General features: G+C 41.6%; 1 protein-coding gene across 1 annotated transcript in view; it reads right to left on the bottom strand.

Annotated features, from left to right (window-relative positions):
* The window catches only part of LOC309362143 (uncharacterized protein), a gene marked incomplete at its 5' end in the record, with an annotated part of 156,393 nt that overhangs the window by 38,237 nt on the left and 105,512 nt on the right, over positions 1-12,644 (bottom strand). Inside the window, one exon of the transcript XR_014164802.1 lies at positions 6,772-6,867. The remainder of the gene's footprint in view (positions 1-6,771; positions 6,868-12,644) is intronic.

Raw genomic sequence — 12,644 nt, forward strand, 5'->3', positions numbered from 1 at the left:
GCATACTTGATGTTGTTTTCACACTTCAGCAAAGTACAAATAAATAACAGAAAGAGCAGCAAAAAATTAGTAAAAATGGAACACCCATGTAAATAATAACTATGGAAAAGGGGGGGACATTAATTTTCTGTTATAATTTAAAAGGAATTTTTTGGGTTATTGTTATTTCCAAAGGAAAAAATGTGGGGGAAAGATTTCAGTGGAATAAGGGTGATAGCCAAATAGAAGAATACCATGCTTTGTTCATACACGTTCCTAGCCAATAGTGATGCAAGAAATCATGGATTTGTGTGTTTGCTACTTTGTACTTGAACTTCTGATGATATCCTGCTGAGTCTCTATGCTGCAGCTTAGAACAAACTAAGACACAGGTGGCGCTGTGGGTTAAAGCCTCAGCGCCTAGGACTTGCTGATCGAAAGGTCGGCAGTTCGAATCCCTGCTGCGGGGTGCGCTCCCGCTGCTCGGTCCCAGCGCCTGCCAACCTAGCAGTTCGAAAGCACCTCCGGGTGCAAGTAGATAAATAGGGACCGCTTACCAGCGGGAAGGTAAACGGCGTTTCCGTGTGCGGCTCTGGCTCGCCAGAGCAGCGATGTCACACTGGCCATGTGACCCGGAAGTGTCTCCGGACAGCGCTGGCCCCTGGCCTCTTAAGTGAGATGGGCACACAACCCCAGAGTCTGTCAAGACCGGCCCGTACGGGCAGGGGTACCTTTACCTTTACCTTTACTTGAACTTCTGATGATATCCTGCTGAGTCTCTATGCTGCAGCTTAGAACAAACTTTTACCTTTCCACCTGCTGTCTCTTTAGTGCCTTTGGAGGGACAGCGTTTTGGACTTGGTTCTGGTAACAAGGGGAAGGGGCCAAGCCTATGCCAAAAAATGGGCGAAGACATGCCAAAGTCATGTTTCAGTGTGTCGTTTTGATTCAAAATGGCGGCCTGCATCCAAATATCAAGGAAAAGCACTGCCTCCACCTCAGAAACCCTTGTGCCAAATTTTGTGACGGTATCTTGAGAGGCTGCCAAACACATAGAGAATAAACAACCCAACAACCAGACATTCAAACAAAGCACTTTCCAAAATATACAGTAGGCTAGTCTGGTAGCCATAGGCTACCAGGAATTCTGTCCAGGTGAGGAAGTGGGTTGGTGGACTGCTCCATCCCTCCTCTGCAGCCAACACAGAAATACAGCTCTCACTCCCTGCCAGCCCCTGGTAGGCCTATGATGCGCAGACTGATAACTGTTGAGTGCTTATTTATAAAGCTGTGTTAGCATCACTGTTAACCTCTAAACTGAATAAATGATTCTGCAAGATACACTTGAGTTACAGGAGGCTTTTCTATGTAAATAGAAATTTGATCAGGTTTAAAATATGAATATTTGCACCCTACCTACAAACACAGGATTCTATCCAACACAAGTCCTACTCAGAGTTGAAATTAATAGACATGACTAACTTAAGTCCATTAGTTTCAATGCTCCTACTCTGATTATTGTAGCATAGGCATTGTGTCTCCACCTAACAAAAAATAAACTGCTCTGGTATGCCCAGTAACTTTCAGAAATGCTTCAACCTATCAAAGTCAAAGGACGCTGCATTCTTGTTTGCTACCTTTTTGTGAGTGTTGGACTGGGACAAGGCAGAGGGAAGCAAGAAAGGAACAACACTGAAAAGAAGAGTGGAAAACAAAATTTTGCAGCGTGCATGTTTCTGTATTCCAGAACTTCAACTACAATCTGGTAGAAAGCTGCACAACAGGACTCACATCTGATTAAACATACGTAGGATTGGACTGTTAACCTTACAAACGGTCATGGATTAATGGTTAATTATAAGAAAGATCCTTTATGGGAATATTTAAAAATAGGTTAAAAAAGTAATGCTTGCCAACAAAGAGATAAAAGGCCTGGTTGTAAAAATGGAATAACACTCTAAATAATACTCTGTTTAATTGCAAATCAACATGCTTTAGTGATCAGAGCTGCACCATTGTTTAGGAAACTCTGAAAAAGTACCACTGGGAAACTTGATTTAAACATTTATTTATATCAGGGTTTTTCCTTGCTGGTTTAAATAGCCTTGATTCAAAGCAATTTGGGCTGCAATTTCACTTCTATTTTGCACTTGGATGCAGAAAACCTGAGTTTAAATTCCTGCTCAGCTCAGCAGCTCACCTTTGAAATTTTTCTCTTCCTCTGCCTAGCCTACCTCAAAGGGTTGCTGAGAGATGCAAAAATGTTCCTTCAAGCTTGTTGTCGAATGATAAAATACAAATGTAACAAATGGCAGTATTTATGTCTACATCCATGTAAAAAATATATAGGGGTACTCCTACTCACAGGTAGCCCCACTGAAAATAATGGACATGACTAACACGCAGCTATTAATTTCAATGAGTCTACTGTGAGTAGGACTTAGTTGGATACATGCCGTAGACAAACTCCATAGTCTATACAGTTGCTTCAACAGCTACATAGTGTTGCTGGTGTTACTTATATATCAAAGCCAACTCTAGAGTTGCATGACTGAAAACTGAAGCTCAGTGTGAACAAGTAGAGGCAGGCAGAAGGCCCCTCAAGAATGGCTAGAGCAGCAATGTACAAATGTAACAATATATTTAAAATATTCAATGTCAGAGGTAAGAGAAAAATTACATTATGCACCAGCAATACTGTAGAAGTATCTACAAAGGTTTCATCCAATTTTAGATTAAAGGTTCGGGCAACTTTGAGTGCAATCCCAATCCACAGGACTCTTGTTCCTTGCGAAGACTGCACAAGTCGGAGTTCTTCCCTCTAGCAACAGTGTGCTAGCTCTTGGTAAATCAGAAATGGCTTAATGAATTTAAATCATTTTCTGGCATCCTGATTGTTGAAACTGGATGCTCCTGCCATTTCAGATCAATTAAGATCTCTAAAGGAAATGTTTGTTTAACCTTTATGATGCTTCTCATTTGCAATAGCATCATACGTTATGAATTGTGGGCAAAAGGAAAGGCAATGTGTAAACCAGCATGCATACAAAACTGTTCACACACACCTGGAGAGTATGGCACCTTTTAGAAAGCCTGCATGATCCACTGAAGTGATCTAGATGTTCGAATATGAGTAAAAAAACACCCATGCGGAGCAGAGAAACATGTTCAAATTCTATTCCATGCACTCTCCACTTTACAGAGCCACAGCTATATGGTATCCATGGTTTTCTATCACAACACTCATTCATAATTATTGCAGAAATATGAGTCTGACCCTGAATGAACTGGTAGCACTTCCTACTGAGTCACTAGTCCTATGTAGCAGATGCCCTTTGTAGCTGAACTTCAGAGGAGAATGAAAGAGCTGGATGGAGCAGGGCCAGCCCAAGTCATTTCAACACCTGAGACGAACCACAAAATGGTGCCTCCCTCCCTCCCTACCAGGGTGGAAGGGGTGAGAGAAGTTCTACATCAGGGACAAGATGGGGAATAAAGATCTACACTGGGATCTGCTGCCCCTAAGGATCCTGCTGCCCCAGACAGTCACCTCATCTTGCCTCATGGATGATCTGGCTCTCAGCTGGAGGAGGTATCATGAACATCTTGAAAGAGATAGAGAATGTATTGAAGACAATGCTTTGGGAAGAGTAGCCCATGACTCCAGGATTGGTTAGGTGAGCAGAATTGCTCATTTTAATGCCTATAACTATTACGTTTTTTTAAAATCTTTAAATGGAAGTTGGGTCAAAGTGGATCCCCTGATCTTGCCATTGTTACATTGTTTTACTCATATCAACCCTAGCCTGAAATAGGTTTGCACTGCCATGACAACAAACCAAAACAGCTTAAGGATTGTTGTCCTACTCTACTTCTAGAAAAATGTGTGTGGAAAGGAAACTAGAGCCAGAACATTTTTTTTTGCAAGCAAGCAACATATGCACACCAAAGTCTGGTTTATAAATCTGTAGCATCAAATGATTGTTTGCTCCTCTTAGGACCCTAAGACATTAATCACCACAGCTACAATATTCATTAACATCTGACGCTAAGTCATGAACAATAAAGATAATTAAGCATTGGTTTAGAGAATTACCAAGTGATTAAATGTATGTGCAAGCCACCTCTTAGGAGTACTGCACACATTGCATATTTTAAGTGCACACCCAAGAACTTCTAAGGATAAAAACAAGGTTTGTGAATACATAAAGTCCCAAAGGTACTGATTGAATGGATCCACTCTTAAGTGTATACCCAGATGCAGGTCGTTCTGCATAATGTGTGAAATGGCTCTCATTAGAAGTTTTAACAAATTTAGAAGTCTTAATTAATATACTTCTGAGTTTATCCTCCGAAACTTTATAGAACTGGGTTCTACAAAGGATGGGAGAAATAGTTGTAGGGACATGAAAATCCTGCGTTAGCTTTAAAGGATGCTTTCAAATCAGAGCTGAATCTGGCAATCCATGCAGGCTAGGAATCTATCTCCTGCTTGTCACATCTATATTAAATTATCCACTTTCTTTCCATTTTACAAGGAAAGATGTCAGTAGAACATTACTTAGCTGTCAGGCTACAGGCCTTGGATGCTGAACAAAGTGCCAGAATCATGGCACTACAAGGCTGCAAATCTACCACAAAGGTATCAAGAGCAGGGGGTTATGCAAAAGTTGTACCTGGGATGATTCTTGGAAGACAGTTTGCCAGCTGACTGTTCTGACTGGGGTTGTGTGTTTTTTTTTTACCTGAGGTTATATTTAAATCTTACACAGCACCTCTGACCTGGAAAAGTGCCTGGGCTCTCTTGATATCAGGCAGACACCTTCACTGTACTCTTTGGCACCTGCTGAAAAACATTTTCATTTTGATGAACCTACCCAAGTATCTAGAATGCTGATGTTTTTTAGTTTATTGGGTTTTTAAAAAAAATTTAAACATTTGTTTTAATTCCTGTTACCGATAATTTTATTGCCCCCCCCTTCTGTAAACAATTCTGAGGCCCTCCCACAATCAAGCGGGATATAAATTTTAATGGCATAAATAAATAATAAAGTCCCAGTGTTTAGGATCTCAGTTCCCATACCTGCTGGGCTAAACTGCCCTTAATTGCTGTGGGACTGCTCCATTCTTCAATGCACACTTCGCACATTATAGAAGGCAAACACTTTTCTCAGATATAGCTCTTCTGTGAGAGGACAGCGGTACTCATTTCAACCGCTGTGGTTGTTGATGTTGCGCGAACACTATACCCTTTACAGCACATTCAAGGCACATCTCCCCCCTCAAAGAATTCTGGGAACTGTAGCTTGTTAAGGGGTTGCTGGGAAATGTAACTTTTTGAAGGGTAAACTACAGTGGTCAGAAACTTTTAAGGGAAAGAGTATGCTTTGAATGTACTTTAAAGATATAGTGTGTACGCAGCAGCCTAAGTGCGTGCGTTCCACTACTGAGGGAGCAAAAGCACCCAAGCTACTGTAGCTGAGGGGAAAACTGCTGCCAAGGACAGACACATAGGAGTGTTTTTGCACATGAGTTATAAACACCAGGAAGGGGTTCGTACTGGAAAAACAATGCTCACAAAATGGTATGGGCAGATGGAAGGAGTAACTGGGGTACTGGTTAATATATGAAAGGTACCTGCAACAATTGCACAGCCACCTTCAAAATCCTAGTTGCAATAGAAATGGTAGCAGTGGGTAGGGAGTGTGGATGCTAACAGTCACATTGCAATGTGATTTGAGTGATGGCTAAAACATGGCACCCTGGTAACAGAGGCCCTACCACAAAAGAAAAAAGATTTCTGGCTCTCCCTGCAACAGCAAATAAACCATCTAATCTCTATTATGCAAAAACATGTCCTTGGTGGGGACAGCACCTATTCAATTGCCAGAAACAAGCAGTGTCGTTGCCAGCCTCAAAAAATGCTGACTGTGCAGAATGTGTCGCTTTCTTGTCCCTCCAAGTTATCCCCCTTCCTTTTCAAGAGTCCTGTCAGCATTTTGTGCTTTGCATAGCCCTTGATTACACACACGCTTGCAGCACTTGTTTGATCTTGTTTCCTTACCTGAGTCATAGTAGACTCATGAGATCTATTTTCCTGCTGGTGACAAGGGCTTCCAACATTCCCTTTCTTTTCCTTCCAGGAGCCTCTCAATGTCTTAAATGCTGGCCACAGAAATGCTGCCGTTTGGTTCTTTCCACTTTCTCATCCAACACATATAGACTTCTTGCTGGGTGCTTTAGGGTTCATCAAAGCTCCTGGAGCCTCAAGCCATGCTAAACAAACTCGCCCCCTCCAAATATTTGCCATTGTTCCTTCATTCTTCATCTTTAAAGAGACCCAGCACACTTTTTACTTTCATGGTGCCTTCAGGGGATTCACTCAGGAATCTGTTTTTATTCTTTCCCCACTTAAAAAAAAACACAGCCACACTCTTTCTTACATTTTTCTGAGATTTTATTAAGAGTTTATATTACATTGTGCATGCATAAATTGTTTTTATTGGTATTGTTGCTGCTGCTTTCTTATTTTAAGCTAAAACATGTAATAACTGGCCTGGGTCACAGCGCCCACAGGTTTCTCTGCATTATGGACATTTTTACATCTGAAAAATGATGGTAGGCAGGCAGCCCAGTTCACGTGAAACCCATACACAGAAAACAGATTTTTGTGCATGTTTTCCTAACTTGATGGGTGGTTCTTTCATAGACAGACAGACAGACAATAGATAGATGATAGATGATATAGATAGATGGTAGACAGATAGGCGCAAGGTATTGGGTAGGACCTACCTATTTGCACTGTACAGAGCAGATGGTGATGTACTTTCCAGTCCATCTTGCACCAATGGGGGGACTCAAGGGTACAGAGTAACAGCAGTTTTTTATCTAAAAGAAAAGCACTGGTTTAAAGTATGGCACTTACTGTAACAACTTCATAGCACTTTCAACAGATAGGAAGAAATGGCAACCTGTGGAAAACCTGTATTGCCATTTGTGCTGATTGAGCGCTAAAGAGAAGTTTTCCTTGGGGATAAGCTGGGGAAGCAAAAGAACAAGTGTATAAACTCTTCATCCAATATGCCAGCTGCAACCTTACTTGGATGGAGATACTTTAGCTGCAATTACTAAAGGTCTGCTAACATTGGGCATGGGTCTACCTCTAAAACAATGCAGAAGCTGCACCTGGTCCAGAATATTTCTGCAAGATTATCAACTGGGACTGGGACCATATTATGCCTATGTTTTGTCAGCTACATTCACTCCCAGTCTGTTTCCTGGCCTAATTTACAGTGCTGGGTTAATATTTAAAGCCCTAACTGGCTTGGGACCAGGTTACCCAGAGGACTTCCTTCTCACAAATGGCCTTACGCTGCTCTAGCCATTAGGGAGGGTGTTTTTTGGTAGCGTCACCCCAGTAATTGCACAGCCTTCCCAGCAGCATCTTGTTGGTCATTTTGGCACTAGGATCAAATCTTTCTGTTTGCCCAGGCCTTTTATATAATTTACAAAGTCTGGGCCTCCTATCTTATAAGTCTGTGTTTTAATTTCAGGGGTGCAGTGATTTATGATTTTGTGTCCGTTGTATCCATGTATTTTGTGGTTTATTTTATTTATTTATGGATTGCTTCCTAGGAAGCATTTTTAATAGATTTAACAACACAGTAAAGCATTTCTAAACCAAATGCACATGTAAGGATAATTTTTGAAATTGCATATATAAAAATATACAAAGCCGACGGGAATAAAAACACTCCACTTAGAAGGCTTGTTGAAAGAAGAAAGTTTTCAGCAGGCACTAAAAGACGATACAGATGGTGCCTGCCTGATATGAAATGGAAGGGAGTTCCAAGGGGCAGGTGCTGTCACACTGTAAGCTTGATCAGATGGAACAGACCTCCTAATGATATGGTATCTGTGAGTTGGCCTCTCCTGCAGAGTGCAGTGATCAGCTGGGCATATAAGAGATTAGACAATATTTTGAGTTTAATTTTTATTTATTTATTGTAAAAGCTTTATGCTACGGAGCAGCAAACCAATGTAGAATACAGAAAAGATATTTGCAAACTGCCATTCTTTGGCACAATTGTCTTTGTACACACTAAGGATGAGATCATAACCCCACTTACCAGGGAGTAAGACACACTGAATTCAATAGGCACACACAGGAATTTACTACTAGAAAACATTAAAAGCTTCACACCCAGTGAACAGTTTGGGAGTATCTGATATACAAACTTTGATCTAAGTGGCTTTGGGCCTGACTGGTCCTTTTGATAAAAGGCCATATAAGCAATTAAGAATATTTTGTTAAAATAGAAGCTTTAAATAAAGTCTCCAATCACTTCAGTTTTTCCTTATAGATGATATTTCTAAGAAGGAAAACACAATTCAATCGAAGCCCCACAGTCTTCAGCCCAGAGCCCACTCAGCCATTAGCCTCTGGTTCAGAAAAGGACCACCAGAATGATCAAGGGGATGGAGAGATTCCCCTATTGGGAAAACTGCAGCATTTGGGACTTTCTAGTTTAGAGAAAAGGCAAGTAAAGAAGTGACATGATAAAAGTTTATAAAAATATGCATGGCATGAAGAAAGTGGACAGAGAAAGTATTTTTTTCCTTTCTCTTCTAACACTAGAACTCGTGGAGATCCAATGAAGCTGAATGTTGGAGAATAAAAGAAAGTAATTGTCATGCAGCACATACTTAAGATATGAAACTCCTTCCCACAAGAGGCAATGATGGCCACCAACTCAGATGGCTTTAGGAAAGGACTGGACAAATTCAGGGACAATTTGCTCTGCCTCCATGAGCCGAGGCAGTAACACTTCTGAACATCAGTTGCTGGAAACCTCAGGTGGGGAGAGTGTTCTTGAGCTTGAGGGTTTCCAAAAGACACCTGAGTGGCCACACTAAGAGCAGGATCCTGGACTAGATGAGCCACTGGCTAATCCAGCAGGTCCTCTTATGCTTTTAATAGCTGCTTTGCGCACAAGTCGTGGGGTGAGACAAGAAGTAGGGAAACAGCTTCATATTAACATTCGGAAGCTTTCGGGGAATGCATATCCCCATCAACACCATTTGTGTTGATAAATTAATGGGAGCTCAGATTCTACTTTTCCTGATCATCGTGAATAACCAACATCAACAATAACCAGCAACCTTGCCATTTGCAAAGAAAAGCAGGATAAGTAGTATTTGTGCACCAGTTTGGAGATACGGAATTTGAAGGAAAACACATTCATTTGAACAGCATGAATGTTTGCCTAGGCAGTAAAAATATACTCCACATAACCCCTCTCCAAGATGGTAAAGTGACAAATATGCAAAAGAAACACACATTAAATCTGCTGTGATTTGGCTGGAAGAAAACCTGGCAGCCTCTCCCTCTCTTGTAGATACAAAGGAGATTTTTTAAAAAGTTTGACTACATCAGAAGGCAAATACACTTGAGATTTTTATATTTTAAAAAAGGTTTTGCTCATTTAAAGACACACACAGCACATTAGCAGCTTCTGACTATGAATAAATTTAAACTGCCAGTCCATTATTTTAACTCTCCCCTAACCAGTTGTTGAGAATGAGATTTCCGTCCATTCTTATTCTCCCCACCAAATAGTTTACTGAGGTATGAAGTCTGAACATGAGGTTGAACTCTCACATCAACCCTAAACTCATTCTCACCTTCAGCCCAACAGGAGTCTGCAAAAACTGAAATAATAGCGTATCAGGAAGATTTGGGGCATCACATGGCAGGACAGAGTCTCAAACAAACATGTGCTCTTCCAAGACCACATTCCCAGCATGTTCACACTTCTGTCTCAGCAATGTTTATACTGGTTTGGTCATGTGCACAGAATGGAAAATTGGTTGGTGAAGATGTACCTTTTTGCCCAAGCCTTTGGAGGGGGCTAGGAACTATAATGAGTCACTCAGTTTGAAGTTGTTTGCCATCTGCTGAACTTGTGTATCTTAAGGATGCTTTATAGAGTGTGTGATATATGTTTATGTGTATATATATATATATATTTATTGTATTCAGGCCCAGGACCAGTTGGTGCAGTGTGCAGTGTAATGCGTTACCATACAGAGACCAGTTGGTGCAGTGTGCAGTGTAATGCGTTACCATACAGAAGCTACATATAGATTCTGGCAGCTCCTAACTGTAGCCTCACAAGTCCCTCCATGCACAAGGCTTGAAATTCCAGTCCTTGCAATAAGTTGTTCTGCTTTCCATGACAATTTCTGCAGTCAGAGTGACCTAAATAATTTCTTTAACTTGCATAATTTGGTGCAATTTGGGCTCCCCCCCAACTTTCATGCATAATGCAAATGGTCCCAAATATTTATTGCATTTCACAGCTTGAAAGCAGATTCACAATTCTAAAATATAATTAAGATAAAGGATCCAATACCTGAACATCCCTGGTCATCAAATGCCCACCCCAAGATAAACAAGTAAGATAAAATCTTCTGGTGCTTATAAAAGCTGCTCAGGATTTAGTAAACCTTCAAGAGAAACACCACGGTAGAACATCTCCCTTCTTCACCTCTGAGTATGAAGCACAGATAGTATTGTCAAGAGGGTGATTCTAGTCGATCTTAAAATATCTGAATTGGACCCAAGGGAGCTGAGCTGTCTTTCAGGTATGAAGAGCCATAGCATTAGCAGTTACAACTGGAAAGCTATTGGCAGCCAGCACTGGTATAATGCACTCCTAGCAATCCAGTCCCATAAGGAGACAGGTGGACACATTCTGCACTGGCTGCTGTCTCCAAACAGCCATTAAGGATAGCAATGTACAGAGCGTGTCTCAGCCGTCACAGCCTTAAGGTCATGGAAAGCATGAATGGCAGCTGCTGGTTCCAAATGGGGGGGGGGGAGAGTTGAAGTTTTGCCACCAGTTGGTGAACATTTCCTCAGTGTGAAATTGCCACCACTGAAACAAATCCAAGAGCACCACAAGGCTGAGAAACCATGGGAGACTAAACAATATCAAGAGAGAGAGAGAGAGAGAGAGAGAGAGAGAGAGAGAGAGAGAGAGAGAGAGAGAAAGAGAGAGAGAGAGAGAGAGAGATGGAATGTTCTACTACAGGTTGACAGAACCAGCAGATCTTAATTATTTTTATCATCATCCTTTGTCATTTTCTGCATCTGTTTCTCAGTAAAGGACAAACACATGTTGGCTCTTCCTTTATTTTCTTTCAAAAATATGTTGAAATAGCATCCAGAGAAGAAATGGCATTTCAATTTTTTAATCAGGGGAACGGCAACAGCTAATTGAAAGAGCATATGTGAGAGATTTATGGTCCAATCCCGAGCACCTCCAGATAGAGATGGACAAATTTCATTTTCTCATTTTCCAACCATAACAATTTGCATTTTTTAAAAATCCTGATCAGTACAAATTTCTACTGACGCGTACTTTTGAATACAGTTTTAACTAATACAGTGGTACCTCAGGTTACAGGTGCTTCAGGTTACAGACTCCGCTAACTCAGAAATAGTACCTCTGGTTAAGAACTTTGCTTCAGGATGAGAACAGAAATCGCATGGCGGCAGTGGGAGGCCCCATCAGCTAAAGTGGTACCTCAGATTAAGAACAGTATCAGGTTAAGAACAGACCTCCAGAACGAATTAAGTTCATAACCAGAGGTACCACTGTATATACATATTTTGAAAGGAATCTTTCCTAATATAATACATTTTTATGTTATTTCCACTGATAAATGCATTTATTTTGAACACTTTCCCCTAATATAACAATTTTGGTGCATATTTTTTGGGTGGAGAATCACATCACAAAATTCGGAGAAGTGTAAATTTTGAAAGATAGCTGTTACGTTGGTTTTCATATTGGTTCAAGAAGTGCAAAATAGACAGGTTTCCATTAAAATACACTCCAAAGTGAATTTCTTCCCCGAGCTGCTGTCATAGACTGGCTGGATGCAGAGGAGTGGTGGGGAGGAACCATCTGGGGAACCCCTAGAGGAATATGGCACAGAGCCCGGGGAGTGGTGGTGGGACAACAATGAGAAGTCAGAGGGAGAAGAGGGAGCAGACTGGGAAGAGGCGGTGTTGGAAGCTGAAGGAGCAACAGGGTTTAGTGAGCAGGAAGAGGTTGTGGCAGACAGCAGTCAAGGATTAGAGGCAGAAGAGGAAGCTGGAGATGATGGGGGCCAAGAGGATGCAGTAATGCAGGCTGCTGAACGGATCTGGGGGGGTGTCCTCCCCCCCTGCTGTGAACAACTCCTCTCCCCCCGGTCTCTTATCAGCGGAACTGGGGAGGACCCTTAGAGACCAGTGGGAATGCTGGGACCTTCAGTCCTTGCAACTGCCTCACTGGGGCAATACTTTGTGGGAAGGGTTGCTGTAACCACTAGGACTGGGCTGTTTTGGTTGCTTTGAATAAAGAGTTCACGAACAGTAGGTGTTTTACTGACCTACTCCTGACAGCTGCCAGGCAGTGTCAATAATACTGAACTAGATGAGCTCCTGGCCTTAATTAGCATACAACTTCTTCCGAGAGATTCTCCACATCAGGAACATGGAAACTCTGCAATTTGATGAGCCATCTGTGTAGGGAACCATCCTAAACTTAAACAGGGGGAGGTACTTATCACATGAACACCTGTGATGTCATCCCCATGGCATTTCTGCATTT

This window comes from Podarcis melisellensis (assembly GCF_964234715.1).
Source record: "Podarcis melisellensis genome assembly, chromosome: Z".
NCBI classification, from domain to species: Eukaryota; Metazoa; Chordata; class Lepidosauria; order Squamata; family Lacertidae; genus Podarcis; species Podarcis melisellensis.